The 12,813-nt window shown below is 39.4% G+C and overlaps 1 non-coding gene across 1 annotated transcript; it reads right to left on the reverse strand.

The window, feature by feature from the left end:
- Positions 1 to 9,141: 9,141 nt before the first annotated feature.
- On the reverse strand, positions 9,142 to 9,248 carry LOC126008435 (U6 spliceosomal RNA). Its single transcript, XR_007495766.1, has one exon. It is a non-coding gene; the product is annotated as a U6 spliceosomal RNA (small nuclear RNA).
- Positions 9,249 to 12,813: the final 3,565 nt, after the last annotated feature.

The following is a 12,813-nucleotide window of genomic DNA, read 5'->3' on the forward strand; positions in this document are numbered from 1 at the left end:
TTGCACAGATTTTTGTCTACAATCTGCACTATCCTATGTGGGGGAGTCTTGAGGATGGTTTTATTCATAGTATTATAACCTTTCACAAGTATGAGAAGTGTCACAACACCTAATACTGCTTTAAGTGAAGTAATGACTTAACTCCCACATTAAATACATACTCAGAATACTGCCTAATAATTTAGTTATAGAATATAGTTGTTTTTCAGTTATACCCTCTAGAGAGGAGCGAGAACAATAGTTCTCTATGAAATTTCAGTTTCATAAATAAAGTATCAGTTTTAAACATTATGTTTTACCATTACTATTCTGATTTGCAGAGTATTTGGGCAGAAGAAAAATATCAAGAACTTTGTTATAACCCATTAGTATCTGAAATGAAGGAACTCTAGGAAACCAAAACCCATTTCAAATAATTCTAAGGATGCTTCATCAGAACTGGAATTGGCAAGCTATAATTTTCCCTCTAAAATTCCTCACACACTTTGAGGTATGAAGTCTTTTTAGAAATTATGAAAATTTTATCTGAGTTCAGTTTTTTTTTATTTTTTTAATTTTTTAATTTTTAATTATAAGAACAAAGATGTAAAGAAAGAGGACAAGGTAAAGTTAGAGTGGAAGGACAATCACCCATAACATAATTCTCAGAAGAAGTCCCCTGGCTGATATCTTAACTTTGAACTTTCAGCCAAAGAACATTAAGACAAACAAAATAGAATCCATGTACAATTACCTTGTCCCTCAAGTCCCCAGATTGTAACACATTATAATATTTCTTAACAGCACACAAGGCAATCTAAAGCCATAAAACTTACATAACTCCTTAAACATTAGAGGCATAGTATTTTTTACATTTCCCTGTACATGCATATTAGCTTAAGTTAACCTCAAATTTTAAGTGTTTTTTTTTTAAGGATCAGAGTCAAAGGAACACAGTAAAATGGTGTTAGAGTGGCAATTGTTGTTTGCATAGGCCCACCAAAATATGAGAGGCATGGAAAGGAATAACCTTGGCCTAAATACAAAGAGACCCTACCCCTGAAGTTTCCTGGCATAAGACCAACTCTAGGCTCCAGGCAAGTTAGATTGTCCAATCCAAGACATTGTCCGTAGTACCAATACACTTTTCATACAGTCTCTGTTGTTGGTATCATGTTTCTGTATTAAAGATCCTGGAATCTGCATATCCTACATAGAAGTCAGGATGTGGAGCGTCCTCTCTTTTCACCTCACCATTAAAGGGCAATGCAGGAAGCCCTGTCCTGTAAGCAGGTCGTTATTGTTAAGTCTTCTCAGTGTTAAGGGAATTCTTTTTTGAGCAGGTCGATGTCTGAGCAGTGGTAGGGTCTTCCGTGGTAGAGGATTGCTTCCAGGTGATGTTATAGACAAACCTGGATGTTTCGTGTATGTCTTCTCTAGATCAGGGTGAATGAAGAATGCCCATTCTTCTGAGGCCTGTGCCAGGTCATTATGTCAATGTTCAGGGTGTAAGGTCCCTTTGCACTACAAGATTTGTGTATTCCAATCTCTATTAGATAGGATCTTATTTGTATGTATAGTATTTTCTCATTTTAATGTGCCTATGCAAATAAGTAGCAATGCCACGTGGCGCTATTGGTGCATATGGGGGCCATAAAAACAAGTCCAATAATCCCCATGACATGGTTCAATCATAAGCATTAAATCTTTCACCAAAATTCCCGAGTTCAGTTTTTAACATAAGATAATCCCAACTGATGTAACAAGTACCTACATTTTGTTTTATTTTGTTTTATATTTGGGGCCACACACGGTGATGCTCAGGGGTTACTTCTGGCTATGCACTCAGAAATCGCTCCTGGCTTGGGGACCATATGGGACACTGAGGATTGAACCAAGGTCTGTCCTAGGTGAGCCGCCTGCAATGCAATGCCCTACTGCTGCGCTTTCACTCCAGCCCAAGTACCTACATTTTTAATTTTTTTGTTTTATGTATTACTAAGTCAATAATTGAGAATAAAACAAATTTCTCTACCCTTCAGTATTGATATCTATTTCATACATTTTGAATTTTTAATTTTGTTCTATAGAATATAGGAAAGCTCATCATTTTGTTTTTTAGTCCAAAACATTCTGTCCTCCAACTTGAGTTATCAATCAGCACCACTCATGTTATATTAACTTCTTTTCTTCACCTCTCTCTACATTTAATCCCTTCATTTCTTTTCATCCTGCCTCATCAATGTGCCCTACAGACTCAGTCCTTCCCATCACTGAAATCTATAGCTTTCTTCCTAGAAAATAGCCTAACTTTCTACTCTGAATATCTGCATGGTGACATATCCAGTGATCTGAAGGTTTGCTTATGTTTATTAATCTCTCAAAATTTACGAATCCCTCACTCATCTCCCTACCTACAAATTCAGCCATACCTTCAACATCATCTGGGACTGATTAACTTCTGAAACATTTAGGTAAAGAATTTTCTCTTGACCACAATCTCATACAGCTCTCCAAATTAGTCACTTTACACTTATACCATAGAGATTTCTCACTTCCTAAATTCAGTTCTTCAATCATTTTCTGATAAATTTCTTCTCTAGGTTTCTTCCCAACCCAAGAGATATTTCAAGGTCAATCACTTCAATATCTGGTTTAAATTTCCCCTGCCTACCCTGCTGAGCCATTAGCTGACAAATACCCAGCCTAATGGTGTCCCATAAAATAATCCAACACTACCATGGGTGTTATTTCAACTTTGCACTGATGTCTTTCTGCACTGCAACTGGTATCATATTGCATCTCACCTACTTTATTATCATAAAGAAACTTTCATGCATTCATGCATTTATTTTCCCCCAAATAGTTACTAAAGGTACATTCAAGCATCATGCTGGATCTTAAGAGATCTGTTTGAGAAAGGTCTTACTTTCTCAGAATACTGAAGGTCTGACCTGAAAAGACTTAAATTAGTATATTAGAAAAGGGAATTATTTGAAGGTAATGTATGGAAAAAATGGTAAATCAACATTTACTCACTATGGTGAATGGAAGAAAAACAATTAGAGCTCTTTTCTGCTGAGCCAGCCTAGACACACCAAGGACTATAATCTCTCCAGGACCCACACCCGGTAAGATGTCCCTACCCAACAAATGTGGGGCCAATTCCTGCCATGTGATTGGGTACCCAGAGACTTATAAAGAATGGCAGCCATGCTCTCTGCCTCTTTTCTGCTGAGCCAGCCTAAACACACCAAGGACTATAATCTCTCCAGGACCCACTGAATTCCATTTCTGCACATTGTAAGAAGCGATCTACAGCCTTACCAATGGAGTAATTTTGCAGTAAACCCTCATATTTACAGAAATCAAGATGGCTCCTCTAATAATCTAAAAAGTAGGAAACAGCTAGGTATCCTCTCAAATAAGAAGTTTAAGTAGAATTATGGAAAATGTTCAGGGAGCTCAAAAAAGGCATCCATAGACTTGACTGGAGCACACTTAAGCATCAAGAGGATTTGTCAACTGAAATTAGAAATTTTCACACTGAACTAACAAATCAGAAAAACTGAGCTTATGCAAGTGTTGCCAGGCACAGGGTTTGGGGAGACCCCATGCCGGAGGCTTTCTCCCTAGGCTGGGGAGTGCTGGGAGGCTTGGCAGGCCCCATAGCCTACACCCTCTTTTTCTCCTGTACTCCAGGCCCTCCCTGGGTGCCGGATCAGGTGGCCAGAAGTGGGTTCAGGTGGATTCTTAGTGGTCCTCAGGCTTCTCCCCTCCCTCTGTACTCCAGGGGGGAGGTGCATGGGGAGGAGGGCGGGCAGACATCTGGCTTCCAGTTTCCTCCTTGATTCTGAAGACCAGCTCTTGCCAGGTATGGGGTTTGGGGAGGCCCCATACTGGAGCACTTCTCCCTGGCCTGGGGAGTGCTGGGAGGCTTGGCAGGCCCCCAGCCGTCCTTGTCTTTTTCCCCTGACTTCAGACCTTCCCTGGGTGCCAGCTCAGATGGCCAGAAGTGGGTTCAGATAGACTCTTAGTCATCCTCAGGCTTCCCCCCTTCCTCCATACTCCAGGGGGGCAGTGCATGGGGAGAAGGGCGGGCAGACATCTGGCTTCCGGTTTCCTCTTTGATTCTGGAGACCAGCTCTTGCCAGGTATGGGGTCTGGGGAGGCACCATACCGGAGCCCTTCTCCCTAGCCTGGGGAGTGCTGGGAGGCTTGGCAGGCCCCCAGCCGTCCCCCTTTTTCTCCCTTGGACTTCAGGCCTTCCCTAGGCACCAGTCTAGGTGGACTCTGTAGGGGTCAACAGGCTTTCCCCCTGCCTCTCCCTACACTAATGGGAATGTGTTTTGGGAGGAGGGCGGGCCGTTCTGGCACTGGTTTATGTTGGGACAGTCACTGGAATTTTTTTCTCCTTGTTTTCCTATTGATAGTATTGTATGCATATATTTTATATATCCATAACATCCATCCTGTATTGTGACCTTGATACTGCCCTACAAATCTCATTTCTAATATTTTACTGCCTCAGTCCCAACCCTTACTTCCCCCCCATCTTCCCATGGAGGTGCAGTTCATGACATGAAGCTCACCACATAGAATGATAAGTGCAGTTAGAGAAATAACGACACTGAAAACTATCATAACAATGTGAATGAATGAGGGAAAAAGAAAGCCTGTCTTGAGTACAGGTGTGGGTGGGGTGGGGAGTAGGTAGATCCAGGAAATTGGTGGTGGGAATCCTGCACTGGTGAAGGGGGGTGTTCTTTACATGACTGTAATCATACAAGTACAATTATATTTGTAATCACTGTGTTTAAATAAAGATAATTTATAAAAAAAATAAAAAAGGAAGTATAATGGTAAAAAAAAAAATTAGAAAAACCTAAGAATATAGTCTCTGAGACAAAGTGCTTAAGGATTTGGAGTTGGGGGAAAAAAGATGGGAAGTATCACTTTCCTCAACTTTAAATTGTATTACAAAGCAATAGTCCTTAAATCAGCACGGTATTGGCATTAAAGATAGACACTCAAATCAATGAAATAGACTTGAGTATTTAGAGGATGTTCCCCAGACATACAGTGTTTGAGAAAGAGGCAAGACATGCAAAATGGAGCAAGTAAAGCCTCCTCAACAAGTGGTGTTAATGATAGTGAACACAATATGATGCATACAGTGAAAATGTATTTAGTTTTTCACACTACATCAAGTCTATTGTGAATACAGTTTTGAATTTTGTTAAGTCCAAAAATAATAAATCCTGAAAAGTATAAAACCTGAAAAATTTAACTCAGATAAATTTGTTTTAATGAAGATATTTACCTACCTAGACTTTTCCTTCCTTTATCTCTCCCTTCCTCCCTTCCTTCCTCCCTCCCTTCCTTCTTTCCTTTCATCTTTCCTTTCTTCCTTTCATCTTTCCTTCCTTCCTTCTTCCTCCCTCCTTCCCTCCCTTTTTTCCTTCCTTTTCTCTTTCTCCCTCCCTCCCATTTTTTCCTCCCTCCCTCTCTTTTTCTTTTCCTCCCTCCCTTCCTCTATTCCTTCTTCCAGTTCTTCCTCCCTCCTTTCCTCCCTCCCCTTCCTCCCTTCCTCCCTCCCTTCCTTCCTCCCTCCCTCCCTCCCTCCCTCCCTCCCTTCCTTCCTTCCTTCCTTCCTTCCTTCCTTCCTTCCTTCCTTCCTTCCTTCCTTCCTTCCTTCCTTCCTTCCTTCCTTCCTTCCTTCCTTCCTTCCTTCCTTCCTCTCCTTAACTACTCTCACTATTTCTTAGAAGAAAAGACTACATTTAATCGGGATTTTAAATCCTGTCAGCCTCACTTTGACCTTGTTATTTCACGTCTAAAGACAAGGCAAAACTATAATTCCTAAATAAAAATCTGAAACGCCAAAAATAAATGCTGAACCATTAAAAAGTTATATAGGCGGAAACGGCCTAATATTTAAAACAGTTCCACAAAATTGGGTAATATAATATTTAAAACAGTTTCATAGAATTACAACCAATATGATGTAAGTAACAGAAAGGATCACCAGACTGAAGGAACAAGAATAGCACATCTAGTTAGAAAGCACATTTTCTTCCTAACTATTATCATTAAAGGAAAAGCTATCAATGTGCGTTTTCTGATGGCAAGTCTTGAACCTCCGTGGAACAATGAGAATGTTCCCTGAGTCTGAGTGCCTGGTGGTGCTCCACAAACAACAGCCAAAACAACCACACAATAACCTACATTTTGCCCATTCCCTCACCCATGACTGACTGCCCAGCAAAAGTCCCCCCTACAACTTCCTGTCTGCTTCACAAAATATGTCAAACAGGAGTTGAGTCTCTCTGCCAAGTTAAGTAGCGACACATGCTGGCATTTCTCAGCACATGCTGTTCACCATGTGGGTTCCTGGAGCGCAGCCTCTTGGCTACAAGAAACTTGAGCTTCCCCATCCCCCCATTTCCTCTCACAAAGACAATATGCAATAACCATTAGCAAGTATGTGTGTATTTGATATATCCTGCTACCCCAGGACCCTTTAGATTTAGTGAACAGATCTGTTTAATGAATACTGGAGATGGGGTTCCAGCTTGTTTGATTGCATCCTCAGAAGTATAGTAAGTCTACCATAAGCGCAGAATGACAGTCAGGTCTAAAACAAAGAAAAAGCCCTCACAGTGCTGCTTTATGGGGACTGTTTGCCATCTGTTAATTTCTTCATGGCTGCATTGCCTACAGCACTCTAGCGACAGCACCATTACACACACACACACACACACACACACACACACACACACACACACACGAGAGAGAGAGAGAGAGAGAGAGAGAGAGAGAGAGAGAGAGAGAGAGAGAGAGAGAGAGAGAGAGAGAGAGACTGGAGTGTTTTTCTCAGGAAAGGGTATTTGCTGAAACTTTTCACCTGCCTCAGTAAGATGCAGAATATATTATTTATAAAATAAGACCAGAAAGTGACTTAAAACAAAATAAATCAGGGTGTAGGTTAAAAAAGGAGGGAAGGACAATGAAAACTCCATCATTGGAAAAACAACTCACTCTTTTAAACCTCTAGAGGATCATCTTCAAGTGATAGGCAGGAAATGAGTCTGTGGAGGGGTGAAGACAAACTGTCAGTGACAAGAGAAACTCCAGCCTTACCATGCATATTCATAAGAGGCAACCTGAACTCCAGTTTAATGTGACTGTTTCCTGTGCAAACTTTGCATCCCTCGCTGTCAGGAAACAATGACTCTAAAGTGCTCCAGGGCTCTGCTTTCTAAAGATTCAGAATGAGGATGGTTCATTGCTGACTTAACCCACATGTGAACTGGATTTTCTGGCTAGGTTTCATGACAGACAACTCAGGAAGTATCCATCTGTCAGGATGCAGTTTGGAGCCATCATTGTGTGAATTTTGAAGCTTTGGCTAGTAAGAAGCAAAAAAGGGAAGACGCTTATTTTCAACAGTCTTGGGAATTGATAAGAGAATATTGATAGACAGTATAGAGAGTATTCATACTCTCTAAGGGAGAAATGGGTCAAACTAGCACAGACCTCATACACTCTCTTCTCAGCAGATTAGATCATTTTATTTGCCAGAAAACATACAAAACAAGGGTTTTGCTGTTCTTATGGGATTTAGGTAGATTATATATATATATATATATATATATATATATATATATATATATATATATAGAGAGAGAGAGAGAGAGAGAGAGATATTCACTCAACAAATAATTTTAGCTCTATTTACTGAGTATTTCCATGAGTAGAGCAAAAATGTCCCTCCATTATGAAACCTATGACAGGCTATCACTATCTTCTTCATGAGAGAAAGAAAACTTTACTTAGCTGTGAGAGAAGATTCTGGATCTTTTTCTTCACTTTCTAATGCCTTTGTTGAACACATGAATAATGGTGCCCAATTGTGCCATGAGAGAAACAGAGAGACAGAAGAAAAAAAAAACATCAGAGCACAGAGAATGAATTTAGAAAGAAGATTTTTTGTTTGTGTGTGTGTTTGTTTGTTTTGCTTTTTGGGCCACACCCAGTGATATTCAGGGTTACTCCTGGCTATGCATTCAGAAATTACTCCTGGTTTGGGAGACCATATGGGTCCCCAGGGGATTAAACCACAGTTCGTTCTAGGTTAGTGCGTGCAAGGCAAACACCCTACTGCTGTGCCACTGCTCTGGCCCCAAGAAATTACTTTTTAAAAGGAATTGATTCAGTTAGAGTGATAATACAGTTGGTAGGTGTTTGACTTGTATATTCAATTGACCCAGCTTCAATCACTGACATTACATATGATCAACTGAGCCCACTAGGCATAATCCCTGAGCAGAATCAGAAGTAAGCCCCAAGAAGAGCCAGGTATGGCCCCAAAACCTAAATAAATATATAAATATAAGAAATAGATTTATTTTTAACATGTGGCAAAATATAAACAAAATATTTAATATTAGGAGGTACCAGAGACACAAAGAAACATCAGTGCAAAATTTTAAAACCTATTATGTTCTGTGTTAGGAAAATATATAATAATATCAAGTAGAATGTCACCTTTAAGATTTGATCTATAATTTTGTGTATAACCAAAATAAAGTCAAAATGAAGTTATGAGATTAAGCTAATTTTAAAACAAGAATAAATCATCTGCTGTTTTGGAGAATATACTGAAGAAGGAACTCATAATTATCAGATATTGAAATTTAAAGTGCCAATGACTAAGCATATGACAAAAGCCCTCCTATAACTAAATAGGCGAAAATGGGAACTAAATTCAGACCAGAAAATAGTTCCAGATGTACATGGAAACGTGACATTTAATCAACATGGCACATTCCCCCATGGATGTGTACTTGACCTCCATTGTCAACCATGCTGCTATGGCTTTTGCTCTAGTGCAGGGGGTCTCAAACTCGCGGCCCAACGGCCGTTTGCGGCCCTCTGTACAACATTTTGTGGCCCTCGGTACATTTTGTGGCCTGCGGCCGGCCTTCAAATATCGCAGTATTCGCGATTATTCGCTTACCAAATAATCGCAATAAAAATCGCATTAGTAAGAAAAAAATCGCATTAAACATTCGCATACCCTGAGCAGTTCCGTTCGGGGTATGCAAATGTTTAATGCGATTTTTTTTGCGAGTTTTTCCTTACTAATGCAATTTTTTTTAAAATATGAAACGCTTCACGAATTTGCGTGTCATTCTTGCGCAGGGGCCATGCTAATCTTCACTGTATCGTTACAATTTTAGTATATGTGCTGCCGAAGCGAGCACACTAATGCGATTTTTTGTTGCGAATATTCAGTAAGCGAAATCCCTTATGTGGCCCTGCCTCACCCCGACTTTGCCTCCTGCGGCCCCCAGGCAAATTGAGTTTGAGACCCCTGCTCTAGTGATTCCACAATAATCAGAGACTCTTATAGAGAATCTAAAGAGTAGGGAAAGCATGGTATTTTGAATGCAAGAAACCGGAAAACCTATCCCTCCTATTATAGCTTGGTGACCTTCAGACAGCTTCACTATGACCTTAGATATTTTTGTTTATGAGGAAAAAAATTCATCTCAAAGAATAACTGGGATAATAAAAAAAAGGTAGCATATATTAAATTGCTTAACAAATTCTTGTACATAAAAAAATAACATATCCTAATTGCTTAGCTTAACTAGGTGCCTTAACTCAGGCTGATGTTTAATAATTTGTCTATCACCCAGCAGATGCTTGGTTTCACCCACAGGAAAGCACTCTTTCCAGAATAAGACATCTGAAATCTCCAACCAGATCTAGATAAACTGATGCACACTTGCATCACTTGTTATGACGAGCAGTGACAAATATGGAACTGAACATTGACCATCTCATTAGCCAAAAACAGGTCCATAGTTCCCATTGAAATACTGGTAAGTTAGTTGATTTAACTTTACTTGTTCTTGATTTTAAATGTTGTTCCCATTTGATTTTTTACTTCAAAATAAGATATGTGTAGTGTACATAGGAATTTGTTCATAGTTCTTTTTTCAACTATGGTTCAGCCCTCCGGTCTGAGGGGCAGTGAACTGTCCCTATGTTTAAAAAGTTTGAGGACTCTGGTCATGCTAAAGACATGTAAGACAAGTTGAGTAATAACCTGATACAGCATTTGAGTAACTTAATTAGAATTGAGTGAATTAATTAGGATTTAATTTTGTCAGGCAAGGGATGAAAATAATACTTGCTGCTGGACATGATGGTTTGCATAAGAAAGAAACTAAGGAAGAAACAAGGAAGAAACTACACAATTATTGTTGCTAGACAAGATGCTTAGGCTCAACCCCATTTGTACCCATGAGAATAGAAAGCATATATTTGAGAAGTCCAGTAAATCAAAGAATAATATTTTTTGTTTGTTTTATTGTTTGTTTTGGTTTTGGGGTCGCACCCATTGAGCTCAGCAGTTACTTCTGGCTCTACGCTCAGAAATCGCTCCTGGCAGGCTCAGGGGACCATATCAGATGCCAGGATTCGAACTACCATTCATCTGCATGCAAGGCAAACAGCTTCCCTTCATGCTATCTCTCTGGCCCCAGAATAATACATTTTAACTTTTGGACAAAATGATAAAAGAAAATGGACTTATGGGCGAGAGACCTAGGAGACTGACAAGGGTACAAAGGTATTGACAACTTAGATCTTCAGATCTAACAAGACTGTAAGGAAGATAGTTACAGAAAATTAGCTCAATTTTCACTTAATTTGTTTGTGACAAAAGATCACCAGGAACAACATCACAACTCTAAATAACAAACTTTCTTAATTCTGGCATGAGTACTGTGCTGGGATTTTTTTTGTAAAGATAAACACTTTTCCCTCTTTTAGCATGCATATAAAATATTCGTGAAGGTCATTTTCATTGCTGACTTATATTTTATTTAATAAAATAAATCTGACAAAAATAAAGAGTCTTACCACTCTCTCTCCATCAAGAAAATAGCAAAAGAGCACATTTTTTACAGTCTTGCTGAGAGAGGGAAACATTTCACACAACATCATCACCTACACCATCTGCTTTGCTTTAAAGCATCCCAGCTGCTATTTTAATGCATTTCTTTAGGTCATCATTTTGGACCTTGCTTGGGTACCAGTCATTGAAAGGTGAGATGTTAGTAAGTCCCTATGTAGATTCCTGATGGACGTCAACAATAGGATTATGGAAAGTGCACATAATCAGCCCGCATATCATAATATCACATGAGAAAAAAACAGCATTATTTAACACTCATGTTTTATAACTAGATCAGTTTTCTTTCAATTCATCAGATTTGATTCTAAATAATCCTTGTTGATTTTCCCCACCACAATATAAGACTTCAGTTATATTATAAGTTCAAATACTTTTAGCAGCATAACTTCTATTTCCCTAATAAGAATCCCTGACATTTTAAAATGATGTCATAAAGGTCTCCCTCATCTTATTAAAATTTTCAGATATTTGTAGGAAATAAGTCATTTTTTTTTTCAAATCTCTGAAGTGTCTGTGGAAAGGAATGCAAGTTTAAAAGGTAATCTAGCATGAGGGCCGGAGTGATAGCACAGTGTGTAGGGCGTTTGCCTTGCATCTGCCAATACTCGGCATCCCATATGGGCCCTCAAGCCTGCCAAGGTAGTTTCTGAGCACAGAACTCCTTGTAACCCCTGGAAGCTGCCAGATGTGGCCCCAAAACAAATAACAATAAAAGGGTAATCCAGCATCTAGTGAGCATCAGCAAATAAATATAACTGCACAATGAAATTTTATTGTGAGAGCAGCCAATGTAATCTGATGTACTCTTAAAATATCAATAATTGCCTCACAGTATACCATTTCTGGTCATTACAACAACAAAGGTAAGGACTTTTTTTTTTTTTTTTTGGTTTTTGGGCCACACCCGGTGATGCTCAGGGGTTACTCCTGGCTATGCGCTTAGAAGTCGCTCCTGGCTTGGGGGACCATATGGGACGCCGGGGGATTGAACTGCGGTCCATCCGAGGCTAGCGCAGGCAAGGCAGGCACCTTACCTTTAACGCCACCGCCCGGCCCCAGGTAAGGACTTTTTTAAGTTAAAATACTTACTTGTGATGCAAAAAAAAAAAAAAAAAAAAAAAGAAAAGAAAAAAAAAAAGAAAAAAAGCCAGAACTTTAGAGTCAGACTGACCAGGATCTGAGCCTGATTGTATTAACAGCCTTTTTGCTTAGCCTCTTTAAGGTTCATTTTAAGCATTTATGAAATTGATACTTACCTCTATGGGTGTGAAGAAAGGGAGTTGGTAGGCCTTATAAACCAGTACAGTGCAATATACACAATGAGACCTCAAATAGAACTCATAACAATAGTTGTTTTACTTTATAGAATATATTCAACGTGGTGGTAAGAAGTAAATTCGTAATAAATTTACATAGAGCGGGGCCAGAGAGATAACATGGAGGAAAGGCATTTGCCTTTCATCAGAAGGTCATTGGTTTGAATCCCGGCACCACATATGGTCCCCTGTGCCTGCCAGGGGTGATTTCTGAGCATAGAGCCAGGAGTAACCCCTGAGCGCTGCCAGGTATGACCCAAAAACAATAACAAAAACAAAAAATTAAAAGGGGCCAGAGGATAGCATGGAGGTAAGGCGTTTACCTTTCATGCAGAAGGACAGCGGTTCAAATCCTGGCATCCCATATGTGCCTGCAGGGGTGATTTCTGAGCATAGAGCCAGGAGTAACCACTGAGCTGCTGGGTGTGACCCAAAAAACAAAAACAAAACAAAAAAAATAAAATAAAAATAAATAAATTTATTTAGAGCTACTCCAACTAGAAATAAAATCTCATTTTTATTTTT

This window comes from Suncus etruscus, chromosome 4, assembly GCF_024139225.1.
Source record: "Suncus etruscus isolate mSunEtr1 chromosome 4, mSunEtr1.pri.cur, whole genome shotgun sequence".
Lineage (NCBI taxonomy): Eukaryota > Metazoa > Chordata > Mammalia > Eulipotyphla > Soricidae > Suncus > Suncus etruscus.